The sequence below is a fragment of the Carassius gibelio genome, chromosome A15 (assembly GCF_023724105.1).
Source record: "Carassius gibelio isolate Cgi1373 ecotype wild population from Czech Republic chromosome A15, carGib1.2-hapl.c, whole genome shotgun sequence".
Lineage (NCBI taxonomy): Eukaryota > Metazoa > Chordata > Actinopteri > Cypriniformes > Cyprinidae > Carassius > Carassius gibelio.
In genome coordinates this window covers 11,128,755-11,145,958 of record NC_068385.1, presented here as the reverse complement: position 1 = coordinate 11,145,958, position 17,204 = coordinate 11,128,755, and the positions used below count along the sequence as shown (strand labels likewise).

At 43.5% G+C, this 17,204-nt stretch overlaps 1 protein-coding gene across 2 annotated transcripts in view; it reads left to right on the top strand.

Moving 5' to 3' along the window:
• LOC128029187 (reticulon-4 receptor-like 1) overlaps nucleotides 1-17,204 on the top strand; it is a 159,481-nt gene that overhangs the window by 19,316 nt on the left and 122,961 nt on the right. The window lies entirely within an intron of this gene.

Below are 17,204 nucleotides of genomic sequence, written 5' to 3'. Positions count from 1 at the left end.
AAACATTTATTTATTTTGTTTTACTGTGTATAAATAAACCTAAAGGTTAATTTTGTTATACTTACCCATTTGTGTTGATTGAAGTCATTATACAGTGACATTTCCTAGCTGACATAGGGGAGGATAGCATTAGTGCATAGTCGAGAGACACTTTAAGAACCCGGTGCGCTGCTCTGGTTATAATCAGAGCATAGGGGCGCTACATATAAGTAAAGAGAGCATGGGTTGATTTAATGAATAATGATTGGAGATCCCATTTCAGTGATCAAAAAAAAAAAAAAAAAAAAAAAAAAAAATATATATATATATATATATATATATATATATAAATTTCTTTGTTAATCCAAAGTATAGTACATGTCTTTAATACATGTATCATTAAAAAAGTTATATTTTCTCAACAAATCATAAAACTCTGTCATTATTGATGAACCCTCATGTTGTTCTAAACCTGTATGACTTTCTTTTATTCTGTTGAACACAGAAGATATTTGTATTTATTTCATACAATGAAAGTAAGTGGGGTTAAATGTTTTTTTAGACCCCATTGACTTCAGCTATACAGGTTTTCCTTATTGTTGAGCCCTGCACTTATGCGTTGTGCAGTCTCTCATTTGCATTGAAAAAACTGAGCGCTATCTGAGGAATTAAGATCAATGATCTTGCTTTGCTTAGTCAATATAAACTCCCTCTCATAGGCCAGCCTTCACTTTCTTGGAACTATCACCCATCACTGTCTCCATTTACTAATCAAGACAATCCATTCAGACACCATCTGCACTCGATAAAAAGAGGCATTGAACAAAACAAGACTTTACTCTTCTTTTCGGTGAAAAAAAAAACCCTGTGTGCTTCCATTCAGCATTCATTCAGTGCTGCTCAGTGTTTCTAGTGTAGTTGGACAGTGGTGGACTTTATTCATCCCTGCAAGGGAGAGTTTTGAGGGCTTGGTAGTCAGTACAGAGTCACACATAGTGTCCAAAATTCAATTGGAAATGCAGCTTTAAGAATTGACATCTTGTCTTCCTTTAAAAAAGTAAATCGACTTATTGGTTAAGGCATCATTTGGTCATTAGCTTCACAACTCTTTAGTGTGATTTTATTAAAGAAGTCACTTTTATGTTGACTTATGTTTCCAACATGTCTGCCAAGTAAACTGACTTAGAGTTAGTGTGAGAAATATCATAATACATCAACCTGTAGTTGAGGGGTTTTGTGCATGTAGGGTTATCGACGAGTAAAAACTTTGCATCAACCTGATCTGTGGTCAGTGTGATTTAAAGACAGAGAGCAAGGGAGAATGTCCTGCTGTAATATACACTGCTTTTTTCCCCTTTTTTACAGTCACAGAGCCATACACATAACAGTCCAAACATTTGTCTGAAAACAACTAGCAAATATCCAAGATGTCAAAAGACTCTGGAAGACCGTTATTTATTTTGAGTGTGTGAGCGAGAGTAAAGTTCAATCTTAAAGTTAATTAAAGTTTATCTTGGGGCAGTATGGCAATAGCATTGAAATAAATCACTGAACTACAATGACTTTACTGTCGTCATGGTCATACATACAATAGTAAAATATCACAGAACAAAAACTCTTTCGTCTGATCCTGCTTTGACAAAGATCTTACATGAGCTGAAAAGCCTCTTTGATGTTTCCTGGGAGAAAAGATTAATAAGACGGGATGTGAAATACATTATTCAGTTCTCCAAAATACCTTACACGATACATTAGCATACTAGGTAGCACCTTTATATGTCTTGTATGTCTATTGTTGCATTAGAAGTATTTAACAGTCAAAATTGGGTAACAATAGAAATTCTATGTAATTACTTAATCTCATGTCATTTCAAACCTGTATGACCTTTTTTCTGTTGAACAAAAAATATAATAAAAAAATGGCTTTGCATGATTTTTTTAAACAATGAAAAGTAACTGGGGATCAAATTGCTTCAAACCCATCACTATATAGACAAAAATATTTAAAACATTCTTCAAAACATCTTCTTTTGAGTTCCACTGAAGAAAGTAAGTGATTCAGGCATGGAACGAAATGCAAATTAGTAAATCATGACAATATTTTCATTTATAGGTGAACTAGTTTTTTAACAGTTCACATTTTTCCCGCATTCTGGACCATTTCTGGATTTATGTTTTCACTGAGCTCATTACAATAAATTCTGGGTTTTCCCTTAAGGTACTTTAGGACACTGTATAACACAATAATTTGCTTACCTGGAATAGCACTGGTAGCGTGCCTCTTACTATTGCCTTAACACCTAACAATACTTCCTACAAAGGAAGCTTACTTGGTTATGGAACAGTGCTAATGTTTGTACGGTCCTGCTTGTTTACCCAACTTGGCCCCATTTCAAAATCACCAAATGCAGCCCTCCTTGCCGCTGCTTCTTACCACTGCCTTTGTTCTCCCGAAGACACACATTTAAAAATAGCAAATGTCACCAAGAAAGAAAAAAAAGATGGATATAGCAGGAGACATAAAAGAAAGGAGAGTGAACAAACACTTCTCAGATTCAAAGCAGCGCACAGGGTCCTTCTTTAACAATGGGATCTTGCCTCACAAAACTGAAGGTTATACAAAGACAACTGACCCTTTAGGGACAGCAAACAGCACGTGTGAACACATCCAGGACCCTGTAGTGCTGATTAATAGTGAAATGGCTGAGAGAAAGAGACACGCAGATGCCATGATGAAGTGTTGGTGCTTATGGAAAGGGGCTGGCGCCCTCATGCATGCCGTGCCAGTGTGTGTGGCAATATCCTTGAAGCAGCAGGGGAACCGTGTCAGCACCACACTACCATTAATCTGTTGATGGCCTGACTCAGCCCATATAATGAATCAAAACCGCTCACTGTGTGTATGTGTATGCCGACAGTGGCCCCACTTAAGACACTCAGACAAAAATCCCTGAATGCCATTAGATACATAATATCAAAGAAAGTGGCATCTGTAAACAATGGATAAAGGCATTTACCTTTTCACCCACTTAAGACATTAAAGATAAAATGAAAATGATTTTACTGATGTCGTTCGAAACCTGTATGACTTTTGTGAAACACAAGAGGACATATTGTTTTGGACCCCACTGAATTTCATTGTATAGGGTAAAAAACAGTTTTGGAAGGTTTGTAACAACATGAGTGAGTAAATGATGGTAGAATTAAAAAATGTAGGTGAACTATCCTGTAGTAACTCTATAGCATCACTGTAGAAGAGTAATTAGCTGGTGAACTAGATTTACTTACAGTAGAGTTAATGAAAGTTAGCATTATTATGTGTCAAGGGGATGTCATAAGAAATTTTAAAGGGAGATTTTAAAATGAGTGGTTCATTCATGAATCTATAAGGTCTTATCTTCATGCTGTGTAAATACAATCCGGGAGATTGAGGACAGCGAACACAGTGCTGAAAAGGGGCGGGGCTTTATAACGTCTATAGTTTTGAACAATATTTTGAATTAGGTTTTATTTTTATATTTTCTGTTTTTATGATTGTACAATTTAGTTTTATTTTTACTGATTTTGCTATGTGCAAAATCTTTAAAATATTTGTATTTTTTGCTTTAATTTACTTTTATTTCAGTTCTAGTTTTAGTCATTTTATTGAAGAATTGTGTTGCTCCTCTCCCTTCACCTCTATTGAAACAAACTGAGTGTAGCTCATCCCAAATCAATCATGTACAAGTTTCCATTACAGCTAGGATACTGCCTTGGAAGACAGCTGCTTATGTATATGAAGCGATGCGTTTTATTCTCAGGTGTAGCTAAACAACATTTGCTGAAGATGTATGTGCGCAATGGCTGGTCTGTTGTGCTACATGTTGTTGCTTGATGGTGGAACCACATTAACATTGTTTTTTGACAACAATACACGTTGCCATCTGTTATTAAATACAACTCCTGGCAATGTGCTAAACAGATACAGGATGCTTTCTATGACAATAAACAATTGAACAGTCATCATAACCAGCGACACACAGGACAATGTGCTGAAAATGAGCCATCAAGGGCTTTGAAGAAGGATGTCTTTTACTCCAAAGCTAATCTGATACAAATGACCCTAGGTGGAGCGATAACTCAGATGAGGTCACTGCTTATGTTTCTCTCTGTTTCTGAGGTTGTGACCATGATTGGGACAGAGCACTAGCAAATTTCCTATCCATAGTTCTGTCTCAGACAGAATGATGTGAGAAAAAGCAAAAGTCTAATTTCTCTATTAAAGAGGTTAGACTCTGGATGACAAGGCCAGAAGCATTTTCTCCTTGTTGTAGATATCACTTGAGCCTGTGTGGATATCTGGCTGACCCAAGAGGAACAAGAACACAATAAGAGAGAAAGAGAGAGAGAGAGAGATTGAGAGAGAGAGAGAGAGAGAGAGAGAGAGAGCATATAAATACAAAGAGGGGAGAACCTAACTGAAAGAGCAGATGGCACAATTGGTCTGCCAAGTCCGTGTCATCCCTGCCTCAGTGTGAGGGAAACAAGAGGACATCCATGGTGTGTGTGTGTGTGTGTGTGTGATGGTATGTCAACATACATTCAACATATGACCCCTAATCTCACGAGCCAGAAAGATACCAACCAATGTTTAGGTTTTTTAAGGGTCACTTTGCCACTCAAATGACAATGACAGTATCAGAGGTTACAGGAAATGACTGACAGAAGAGTGAAAGGTAGAACCACAGACAATTTGAATAGTGAATGTGTTTTCTGTGAGTAAGTAAACAAGATGATTATTTTAACATCATATAGAAAGAAAATATCTAGGCTACAAGATCCAGTTTCGTAAAAGTCACGGGAACCAATGTTCAGTATGTGTTTTATGTCCTTATTTAAGTAATTTACAATTTTTAGTTTTGCCTTAGCCACGCATAAACATTGTTTTCTCAAAAACACGATCATGTACATACATGCTGCTCTCATATATTATAGCCCAGTTTGTGCTGATTACAGTGAGATTAGACTTTAGCCATTTAGATGTTTATAAGCAACTGAAAAAAGCACAAATGTCAGGGTATGACAAAACTTCTCCAGACCCCAAAAATACCCTTAGACCTCAGAGGGTTAAAAGGTTTCCTGTATTGAAGTGAAGTGAAGTGACATTCAGCCAAGCATGGTGACCCATACTCAGAATTTGTGCTCTGCATTTAACCCATCCGAAATGCACACACACAGAGCAGTGAACACACACACACACACACACACACACACACTGTGAGCACACACCCGGAGCAGTGGGCAGCCATTTATGCTGCGGCGCCCAGGGAGCAGTTGGGGGTTCAATGCCTTGCTCAAGGGCACCTAAGTCATGGTATTGAAGGTGGAGAGAGAACTGTACATGCACTCCCCCCACCCACAATTTCCATCCAGCCCGAGACTAGAACCCACAACCCTTCGATTGGGAGTCCAACCCTCTAACCATTAGGCCACAACTTCCCCAGACTTCCCCTATTGATGTTTGCTGCAACAGTTCTGAGTTTTGCATGTGCATTTACAGACTGAATTGCAATGCAATAAAACAACATCGCAGTTGTACTCACAGGCTGAATGCAAAAAAAAACAAAAAAAAAACAGTGAAGGTTTAGTCAGATTTATGATTAAATATATATTTTGAGCTCATTCTCTTTAGTGAATCAAAAGCATGCAGCACGATCAGTTTAGTCTGATTCACAAATTAATAATGCTTATGAACAGCGGTTCTTCGTAGTGAAATAAAAACATGCAGCACAACCACTGTTGTCTGATTTATGAACAAATAACTCATTTGAACTGGTTCTTTTAAGTGAATCAGAAGCATTTTTTAATAAATCAAGGAACATACAACACTTCTAGTGTAAATCAAATTCACAAACAAATGACTCCTTTGAACATACTTTTTAGTGAATCAGAAAATACAGTGTGAGCAGTGCAGTTTGATTCACAAACAAATGACACTTATAAATCAGTTCATTTTAGTGAATCAAAACATTCACTGTGATAAGTGTAGTCAAATGAGTCATGAGCAAATGAATCATTTGAACAGTTCTTTTAAGTGAATCAAAAACGCAGTGTGACCAGCATAGATTTTCAACAAAATGACTCTTTCATAGCATCTATTTTTAGTGAATCGTACATAGAGGGTTGTTCATTTCCTGAAAATTATTGACTTTTAAGAGATTTCAATGAATATCTTAAAAACAGTTACTAAATCAGTGTAAAACACTTCCCTGTATAACTTACAGCACCCATGTGTTCCATACATATATACGCACAATATACTGTATACTGTAACTGAAACAAAATTATAAAAATCATAATCAAACAGAATTAAAGTTTGTGAATCAGATTCAAATCGATTGTTTAATTTATCTGAATGATGCAGCCAGACTGTGAACCGCCTCAGCTTGGTATATTTAAGGAAAAACAGAGGATGGATGTTACATATTCCAGAAGTGAGACATGCAGCTGGAGTGTGCGATTATGTTGTCTAATCAGGTCTATGTGGAAAACTTCAAACATTCCCTCTCTCTCTTTGTGATCCTCTCGCTTCCTTGATCATCTGCTACGTGACAGTACTGAAAAGAGGAAGGGGGTGAAGTGTCTCAAACACACATTTTGCCATTACGTGCAACTACACACACGCACTGTCATCGAATGAAAAAGCTCCTAGAACTTCACATGTGAGGCCATAGTTTGTCCAGTGCACGGCTCTGGAAAGCTGCCAGGGTTACAGTATGCATAAAAATCTCATTCCCTCCCCACTGTAAGCTCCTGAGCACCAGGCCTGAATGCAAGGACCTCTGCTTCTGATCCGCCTTAATGGATTTTTTGAAGTGCACAGTGGCGAGAGGATGTGCAGCTGCCCACAGTACTGATAAAAACAGGCAATATGAAGCCACGGTGATGATGAAAAAGTCCACACGAAGAACATACACACACCAACAATCGCATAAATACACACACATGCACACTGGTGGAAGATTTTCCCGTAAAAAGTGAGTATGTGGGCGGAATGTGAAAGGAGTGAGGCAGGACAGAACCGTGAGAGAGAGTACAAAATAAAATGACGGAGAAGTACAGGAGCAAAGAAAGAATCCAATCACACGTAATCAAAACATGCACTTCTAATTAGCCAAGACATTTGTTATTATGTGCAGGGTTCTTTTCATCCGTTTCTTTAATACTCGGAGGGTATTAATAATGATTTGTCTCATTTACCAAAGGCAATTTTCCCAACATACCCTTTCATTTCTGATGACTATGAAGCTGCTCCTCCAGTCACACCAGGGTGTCCTGGGACGAGACCCTTACCATACCCTTTGATTGGCAACAGCTATTAATTCAGTAATCAGCAGCAATCAACAGACAAAGTACAGAACAATGGTTGCACCTCTTGACCCACAAAACCTCACTTTTAATAACTATTATTCAACGGGCGGATTAGAAATCATGAGTGCCACTTTTTATGACATTTGTTTGATATTATCTCTTGTGTTTACCTCATAACGGTGTCAAAACACTGGAGAGATATGCGTGGGAAGGTAACCCAAAATCTGTGTTTGACAGGATGTGAATCACAGGGATGAAGTGAAAATGTGTGCATGTAAAAGACTGAAACAGAAAGACAGAGGGAAAATGAGGTGCTGCTGGCATTTAATCAAGCAAGTGTTCTTGTGTTAATCTCCCAGCCCACCTGATCAACGACTGAGAGCTCTGTGTCTTGTAGCAGACAACCCCCAGGCTGAGACACATATTAACTTCAAGTCCCTCGTAATAACGCACTTCCTTAAACACACGCGCACACACACACACACACACACACACACACACACAGTTGTGCTGCTGCTTTTTTTTCCTTTCTTTGATTCTTTGAAGAATCATTTAAAAATATATTTTTTTACCAATCTTTTCTCTTGTTGAATAAAAGAATACATTTCTTTAAAAAAACAAAACAAACAAACAAAAAGAAACCTAAATTTTGTATTGCATATTGTTAAAAAGATGGGGGTTATGAGTTGCGATTGTAAAATATTAAATAACGTTAAGGGGTGGGGGCTGGACTGGGGTTAAAATTTGGCCTAATTTGAGCCAGACTGCTGGACAGTTAGCCTACTGCCAATAAATTATGTCATCATTTCCTCACCCTAATGGCGTTCCAAACGACTATCTTCTGGTGAACACAAAATACGATTTTGTAGAATGTTCCAAACCCTTTTGGTTACCCTTGATTTCTATTGTATTGCCCAAAATTACATAAATTTCTCAAATTATGTTCCATAGAAGAAAGAAATGTATACAGTTTTAGAACGACATGATGTTGAGTAAACAATGACAGTTCCCTTTCAATACTTCACTCGTACTGCGTCGAAGACGCATATGGGAAAAACCCCCTTTTTCTCCTGAACTGAAGCCTTATTCAATCACGCAGTGAAACTGCACAGCCATTGGATCGTGCAGTGCTATTAAAACAAACCAATGGCTTGGCAGCGGTGCTGCACGAACCTATGGCAGCGAAGCCCGCCAAAGCCCGCCAATATGGGCGGGGAATCTGGCTATATATTGGCCGCTTCGCCACAGGAATTCAGATTATTTCTCCTTCAGCGACGACGTCACATCGCTTCGCTGATCTCCGCTGAACTGCTCGCCGTTGACACGCCTCGCACTGGAACGCGACTGCCGGTCCCCACCGCAGATTCATCGCTTCCCTGCGGCCATCCGGTGAGATATATTGAAAGAGCAAATTTCTCTAAAAGAGCCTTTTTCTACGGCGTTGTTGCAAATGCCGTCTCGTCATTGCAGCTCGTGCAGAGCCCCTCTGCACGCTGATGACGGGCACAGCGAGTGTGTCGCGTGCTTGGGGAAACCCCACGCTGACACAGCACTCGCGGGGAATTCATGTTCTCATTGCGAGAACATGAATATCGCCTCTCTGCGCTCGCGAATCGCTTTCTTTTCAGAGAGCGATCTCGCTCCTCGCGCCCTCCCTTTTTCTTCCTCCCGCGAGCCGGCGAGGAAGAAAAGGCGGGGCAGAGGATTAAAGCAGCAGGATGAAAGCGAGCTCACGCCGGCTCAGCCCCCGCGTGCCTCGTTTTCTCCGCCCAGAGGGGATTCCCCAGTCCTCTTTGTACAGCCAGACCAGTGTCCCTCTGCTGCCGCGAGTGATCTGGTTTTGTTTGGAGGGACTGAAGAGGAACTGCTAGAGGACAGCATGTCTCTAGCCGCTTCAGATGCTGAGGAGCTGTCGGGCTCGCCGGACCCCGCCCCCTCGATGTCATCTGAACCAAACCGCTCGAAACTCGGGATGGACGCCGAGCTTATCCGCGTTCTCTCCAGGGCAGTGGATGAGCTGGGTCTGGATTGGTCTCCTCCAGAGGAACCAGCCCGTAGCCGTCTGGATGAATGGTTTCTGCCGGGGCGCCAGCAAGCCCCTCGTCAGCGAACTGCTCCGTTCTTCCCGGAGGTCCACGACGAGCTCACTAAATCGTGGCGCGCCCCCTACTCAGCGCGCCTGCGTACTTCATCTTCATCCGCCCTCACCTCAATTGACGGCGCTGATGAAAGAGGATACGAACGGCTGCCGCCGCTGGACGAGTCTGTGGCCGTGCATCTCTGCCCGCCAGCAGCTATTGGATGGAAAGCCAAGGCCAACCATCCGTCCAAACCCTGCCGTACGACGTCGGCGCTCGCCGGGCGTGCCTACTCATCGGCAGGGCAAGCAGCCGCGGCGCTCCACTCTATGGCGGTGCTTCAAGTCTTCCAGGCCAAACTTCTCGCCGCCACCGACGAGTCTGGCCCAGATGTCGCCACACTCAGGGAGCTGAGAAGTGCAACAGACTTGGCGCTGCGTGCTACCAAGAGCACCGCCCAGGCCATTGGGCGCTCGATGGCTAACCTGGTCGTCTTGGAGCGCCACTTATGGCTCAACCTTACGGAGATCAAGGATGCTGACAGAGCCCAGTTCCTAGACGCACCGATCTCCCCCAGCGGCCTCTTTGGCCCGGCGATAGAGGGATTCGCCGAGCGTTTCACAGAGGCGCAGAAGTCGTCCCAGGCAATGCGACACTTCCTGCCGAAGCGCGCTTCATCTGCTGCCAGTCGCCCCAGACAGGTGCCGATTCGTCAGCCTCCTAAGCAAGCGCCAGCTGCTACCACCGCAGCCCAGCCGGTGAAACCCGAGCCTCGACACCGTTCTCGCTCGGCCACCAGACGGTATCAGTATCCCAAGCGCGTGGGACCCCGGCCCAAGATAGTGCTGGACCCTGCGCCGCCGCCGTCATCCTGATCGACAGGGAAAAAAAAGAGGAGGGGGCTAAGTCTCGCCACAGCCGGACCACCCCCCAAACTGCCCCGTGTGTTCTGCCGTCCATCTCCAGATGTCGACGAAGTTGTTCCTGCTGCAAACAATGGGCCCTTGTTAGCGCCCAGACAGCAAAGCGCTGTTATAGTGCAAAAAATAAAAAACACACTCCTTCACAAAAAGAGCAGTTCTCCTCACACAACACTCGCGAGTGCTATGTCCCCCCACGGCGGTCAATCACTCGAGTTAATACAACCTCTGTCCATCCGGGCCTCACAATGGCAAGCCATTCCCGGGGTATCAGATTGGGTCATGGGAGTAATAAAACACGGCTATTCCCTTCAGTTCGCACGACGGCCACCACGCTTTCGCGGGGCGGTCACCACTTCAGTGCACAACGAGAACGCTCACGTTCTTCGTGCCGAAGTGAAAAATCTGCTGGTGAAGGGAGCTATAGAAATCGTTCCCCCAGCACACCGCGACTCAGGGTTTTACAGCCGTTACTTCCTGGTTCCCAAGAAGGATGGTGGGCTGCGCCCCATCCTCGATTTAAGACATCTGAACCGTGCCCTCATGAGACGGCGCTTCAGAATGATCACATTGAAACAAATCCTCTCGCAAATACGCTCAGGGGATTGGTTCTTTTCGCTGGATCTGAAAGACGCTTACTTTCACATCCAGATAGCCCCCCGTCACAGGCCGTTCTTGAGATTTGCCTTCGAGGGCGTGGCTTACCAATACAAGGTCCTCCCCTTTGGGCTGTCTCTGGCGCCTCGCACGTTCACAAAGTGCATGGATGCGGCTCTCTCCCCTCTCAGGCAGAAGGGCATCCGCATTCTCAATTACCTCGACGACTGGCTAGTTCTAGCTCAGTCAGAGGGGGAGGCATTGGGTTACAGAACTGTGCTCCTCAGCCATCTGGAATGCCTGGGGCTCAGGGTGAACTTTGTCAAGAGCTCACTGTCCCCCAGCCGGCGGATATCGTTTCTGGGAACAGTGTTAGACTCAGTGACAATGAGGGCAACAATGGTGAAGGAGCGCGCTGCGGCTCTACAGCGACTTGCGGCCTCTTTCAAAATAGGTGCTTCTCGACCCCTAAAGACATTCCAGAAGCTGCTGGGTCTTATGGCGGCGGCATCGCCGGTGCTGGAGCTCGGGCTGCTTCGTATGCGCCCCCTCCAATATTGGCTGAAACCACGTGTTCCACCTCATGCATGGCGTCACGGACGCTTGAATATCAAGGTGAGTCAGGACTGTATTTCGGCCCTGACCCCTTGGAGGGACATGCAATGGATAGAACGGGGTGCTCCACTTGGTATGGTTTGCAGAAGGAAAGTGATCTCCACAGACGCGTCCAACAAGGGTTGGGGCGCGCTGTGCGAAGGGAAACCCGCTTTCGACCAATGGTCGAAAGAGGAGAGCAGGCTTCACATCAACTGCCTCGAGATGATTGCAGTTCAACGAGCCTGCCAGAGCTTCCTGTCAGACCTAAAGAGCCACCACGTGCTGGTCAGATCGGACAGCATGACGGTGGTCTCTTATATAAATCACCAAGGTGGGCTGTCGTCGACGCGTCTCTTCAGACTGACGTCGCGACTGCTGGAATGGACCCAAAGCAATTTGGGGTCCCTGAGAGCAGTGCATCTTCCGGGCAAGCTGAACAAGGGCGCGGATATGCTGTCAAGAAGCGGAGTCTCCTCAGAAGAGTGGAGACTCCACCCGCAGACGGTTCAGAAGATATGGGAGGTCTTTGGCAGAGCGGAAATAGACCTCTTTGCCTCAAAAGACAACTCTCATTGCCCAATATATTTTTCCAAGATCAAGGACGCGTTGTCCCAGGACTGGCCCAACCGTCTTCTTTATGCTTTTCCTCCGGTCCCTCTGATTCCCCAAGTAATCAGGCGGGTCAGGGACCAGAGATGCAGGGTTCTGCTTGTAGCCCCATTCTGGGAAAATCAGCACTGGATAGCCGACCTGTCGCAGATGCTGACTGCAGCCCCATGGCCCGTTCCCCTGAGACGGGACCTCCTTTCTCAGGCGGACGGGACGATTTGGCATCCACACCCAGAGAAGTGGTCTCTGCACATTTGGTCGCTCGACGGGAGCCCGCGGGACTCCCTGAGCGTGTGCTAGACACAATTTCACAGGCTAGAGCTCCGTCTACACGACGCCTCTATGCCGCCAAATGGTCTGTGTTCTCCACATGGTGTTCAGACCATGGTGAGAGCCCGACCTCTTGTGACGTATCAGTGATACTGTCATTTTTGCAAGAGCTCTTGGAGAAGGGACGATCCCCCTCCACGCTCAAGGTCTATGTAGCAACTATAGCGGCATCACACGCCCTTATAGCAGGCCAGTCGGTGGGCAGAAACGACTTAGTCGTCCGATTTATGAGAGGTGCCAGACGGCTTCATCCGCCTTGCCCTCCCACCGTCCCTTCTTGGGACCTGCCCACGGTGCTGAGAGCCCTGAAGGGGGCCCCCTTTGAACCGCTACAGTCCATAGGCCTTAAAGCCCTGTCGCTAAAGACCGCTCTGCTATTGGCACTAGCGTCTGTTAAGCGTGTGGGTGATTTGCAAGCACTTTCGATGAGCCCTAATTGCCTAAGAATTCGGGCCTAACGACTCGAGGGTCGTCCTGAAACCGAGGCATGGCTATGTGCCAAAGGTGCTCTCCACACCTTTTAGAGCACAAGTGGTCACCCTCTCTGCGTTACAAAACACAGAGGAGGATCCAGGGCTGAATCTACTTTGCCCAGTGAGGGCTCTAAAAGTCTACATAGAGCGTTCTGCACCAATAAGACGATCAGAACAGCTCTTCATATGCTTTGGAAACCGCACCAGAGGGTTACCGGTCTCTAAGCAAAGACTTTCAAGGTTGATTGTGGATGCAATCCAGCTAGCCTACTCTTCTTTGGGCCTGCAAAGCCCAATTGGAGTAAGAGCCCATTCGACGAGAGCAGTGTCTTCGTCTTGGGCATGGTCTAATGGTGTGACTATCGCAGAAATTTGTGAGGCGGCTGGCTGGAGCTCGCCGTCCACATTTGCTAGATTTTACAATCTAGACGTCCCAGCGCTTCATGCTAGGGTACTTTCTGTGTGAAGGTCACCTTCTTGTTCCTCATTTGCATGCTCTTGGCCATTCTTGCCCAAGGCTCAAACTCTACTCGTATGCACTCGGTCCCTTGGCTACTGAGGCGATACGAACACGGGATGATCAGGCTAGGCCAGACGTAACCTCATTGAGCTTATTCTGCCCCTAGTTGCTATTATCATATCTTGGTTTAACAAATCAAGTTTGATTGCGTTGGTCGTCCTCCCTTCTTAGCATGGCGTGATTGAACTGGGTTCCCATATGCGTCTTCGACGCAGTACGAGTGAAGTATTGAAAGGGAACGTACTCGGTTACTAACGTAACCTCGGTTCCCTGAAATACGGGAACGAGTACTGCGTTCCTTGCCATGCTAAAAAGGCTGCACAACTCAGTCGTCGCTTCAGTCGAAGTAACCTGAATTCCTGTGGCGAAGCGGCCAATATATAGCCAGATTCCCCGCCCATATTGGCGGGCTTTGGCGGGCTTCGCTGCCATAGGTTCGTGCAGCACCGCTGCCAAGCCATTGGTTTGTTTTAATAGCACTGCACGATCCAATGGCTGTGCAGTTTCACTGCGTGATTGAATAAGGCTTCAGTTCAGGAGAAAAAGGGGGTTTTTCCCATATGCGTCTTCGACGCAGTACTCGTTCCCGTATTTCAGGGAACCGAGGTTACGTTAGTAACCGAGTACGTTTTCATTTTTGGGTGAATGTCCCCTTTAAGAACTTTTTTATTTGTAAATAATAAACACCTAATTTATTAAAGACACTGATATGTATCTTTAATCAGGCCCTTATTTAATGAACATTTTTCTTATATATATATAATTCATTTATCACAACACAAACATCTATTTAATATTTATTTATCAAATGACCAGCCATGATGCCCCTTTACGGACTGGTGTCAGAGTCGAATTAGTCTGGCTCAGTTAATTTTGTTGCAGTGAATAGCTGATTGTACATTATCTTTACATATGTCACCAAACAAAGATAGGCTAAATAATAGGTAACATTTCCTGCTCTCTCCCTCACTCGATTTTACATTTATATCACTGTGCAGAACACTGTAACCCCAGATCCATTTCTGTAATAAAACACTGCAAGAAATTATCCTCTGCATTTTCCCTCAGCCCATTGGGCATCATTATTCTACCCAGCATTCCCCTCCTCACCTGTGACACTATAAGTAGAAGAAAAATTACACCATCAGACCCCTCCTGTCTCTCTCTCTCTCTCTCTGTCTCTATAGCAAAATTCTAAAGATGTTGGTGGGGAGGGGAAATAGACAAGAAGAAACCCAATTAATTTTAAGCTGCAACATTCAGGCACTCAGAGTACTTGATCCTTTCCCCAAATTACTGAATCACAAACGCAAGCTGAGCCACCACATGCCACAGACAGTGGGGCACTGTCCCAGGGCACCGATAAACTCCATCCAGAGTGCCTCTTTTTTCGGCCTCAATGTGTAATTTAAGTAAACCCCTTCATTATTTGTACCAGAGTGTACTATACAATGCCTGCTCCGGCACGATAACCTCTTAGCATAGGCAATTACAAACTAATCACTTGCTGAAACAGTCTTTCACTGAATGCAAATGTTCAGGCATGGATATCTTTTTTTTATTTATTTTTTCTGATAGGGAATTACATTTCTTTGGCTATGCTAATGGAGATGAGGTTTAATCTGGGGTGTATCAAATGAGCCAATAACTTCGTTTATGGCAATAACAGCTTTGATAATGCAGATTTGTATGCATATTTGATCTACAGTCTACAGGTTTAAACAGAGTTACAGTGCTATCTATTTTTGTAAAAGTGGCCAAGGTTGATTTAGATTGGTGCACTGCTAAATCCACACCCACAACCAGAGGCAGTTCTAATGGGGCAGCCTGTGGTCTTTTTACAACACGGCTTGGTGCTGAGGAACGCAACATTTTTGAACTGTATAAAACAGAAAGTAAGATGTTCAACAGTGATGAGCAAGATTCTACCCCCTTTATACAGCACATGGTAGCCACCTCTGCTGCTTGTTAAGTAATGTTATTCCAAAAGTAATGTTATTCCAATATCTTGTACTAGCATTGTTCTTTCGATTCAATCACTGTTTCATGAAACTATTAGTACTGTATAAAAAAATCAATAAACATCTCTATATATCTGTATTTGATAAAGAAAAAAAAAACTATAAAATCAATAATATTGTAAAACGATATTACAATGTAAAACGTTTTTCTATTTTAATGTATTATAGAATTGTATTTATTCCTGTGATGGTAAAACCAGTCTTCAGTATTACATGATACTTCAGAAATCAGTATGCTGATTTGGTGCTCATGTGTTGGTTTGTAACTGGCTTGTTAGTAGGCCAATCTGGGAGTCCGTCATGTCATTTGATGTGTAATCTAATTTAAAACATTAATTTGTACATACCATTTGTAGGATTTCTATCAGCCACCAATTAGAGTACCAAGTAAGTTCTTTTAGCCAACAGAATTACTTTTTCAGTTCAGTGGGGAAAAGATTGTGCAGTATTTGCTTCTACCTCGTCCCCTTTTGCTCTCCTTTGAGGACCCAGCAGGACCAGCTCAGTTCCTACCAGAGTCCAAGGTCATCTTCTCTTATTATCCAGCACAACCATTTACTTTTTTAACTCCCAGTAGCTCCTAGAAGAATCGCATTTATAGAGTCGCTGAGCATCCCCGAGACAAAAACATTATCATGGCGCAGCAATCCGACACCAGATTTATTTTAACATTTTATTACAACACATTTAATAATTGAGGGCCACATGGCTGATTTTCATTCACATAATGCTCAATGGATCGAGGCTCCTTGAGCAATGCGCTTTTAATGTGATCATTTCCCCCCTGCGATGCTAAATAATGTAGCTGTCGCAGTGTTATCTACTGCCATAAACTTAGCACTTCAGAACAACATCACGCAGTCATACTTTCCGCTCCCTCTCTGTCGGGAACTGCTGTAGTTGAATAATTACTACCCTTCTTCTAGTGCACACTAGAAATAGGACATCAGAAAAATGCCACGCTCATGTTGCTAAAACACGTGGTCGCAGCATCAAAGACTAATTTTGCATTAATTGAAAATAGCCCATTGTTTGACAAGCTGTAATGCATGCCCGAATTAATCCTCCACGGAGATCAAAACTATATTCCAATTAAATTGCTGATAATATCACCTTCGCTGTGAGCAGTGTGGAGTAAGACACAAGTTTAACTGCTAAGGGTGAACAATCTGACCTCTGCAGCCGCCCCCCTCCATCAGCTGGGGTGTTTTCTCACTGTGCTTTAATTAAAGCGACACCATGCCATTCTGTAGTAATTATCTGATTTCACACGGAGATACGTCAACCTTATTACAGAAGCGAGTGGCTTGTTGAAACTACATTTGTGCACACTGAGTTTGGAAATTGATTTAATAGTCTTTGATCATATTTACTAGTTAATTTAATAGTGGATTAATGTTGGAGCACAAGAATTTTATGGCCTGAGCTTTTAGAGGAATTTGTGAAATGCAGTTATGCGTTCAATCAAATTTTTGTAGTTGGACAAAGATGCATCTTGTAGGGTCAATGGGAAGTCGGTACAAAATTGTTTTAGGAAGCAATTTGTCTACAATAAGAACCACTGCAATACTTGTTTTTTCCTTATTGTACTGGAAGCTGTTCAAAAGGTAACACATAGAAAATATATTGCGATCTTACAAACCTCTAATGTATTTCTGACATAGTCTCTGTAAACAAAAAAAAAAATTGGTTTGGAGTCCAGTTCAACATTGACAAAATATCAAAAAAGA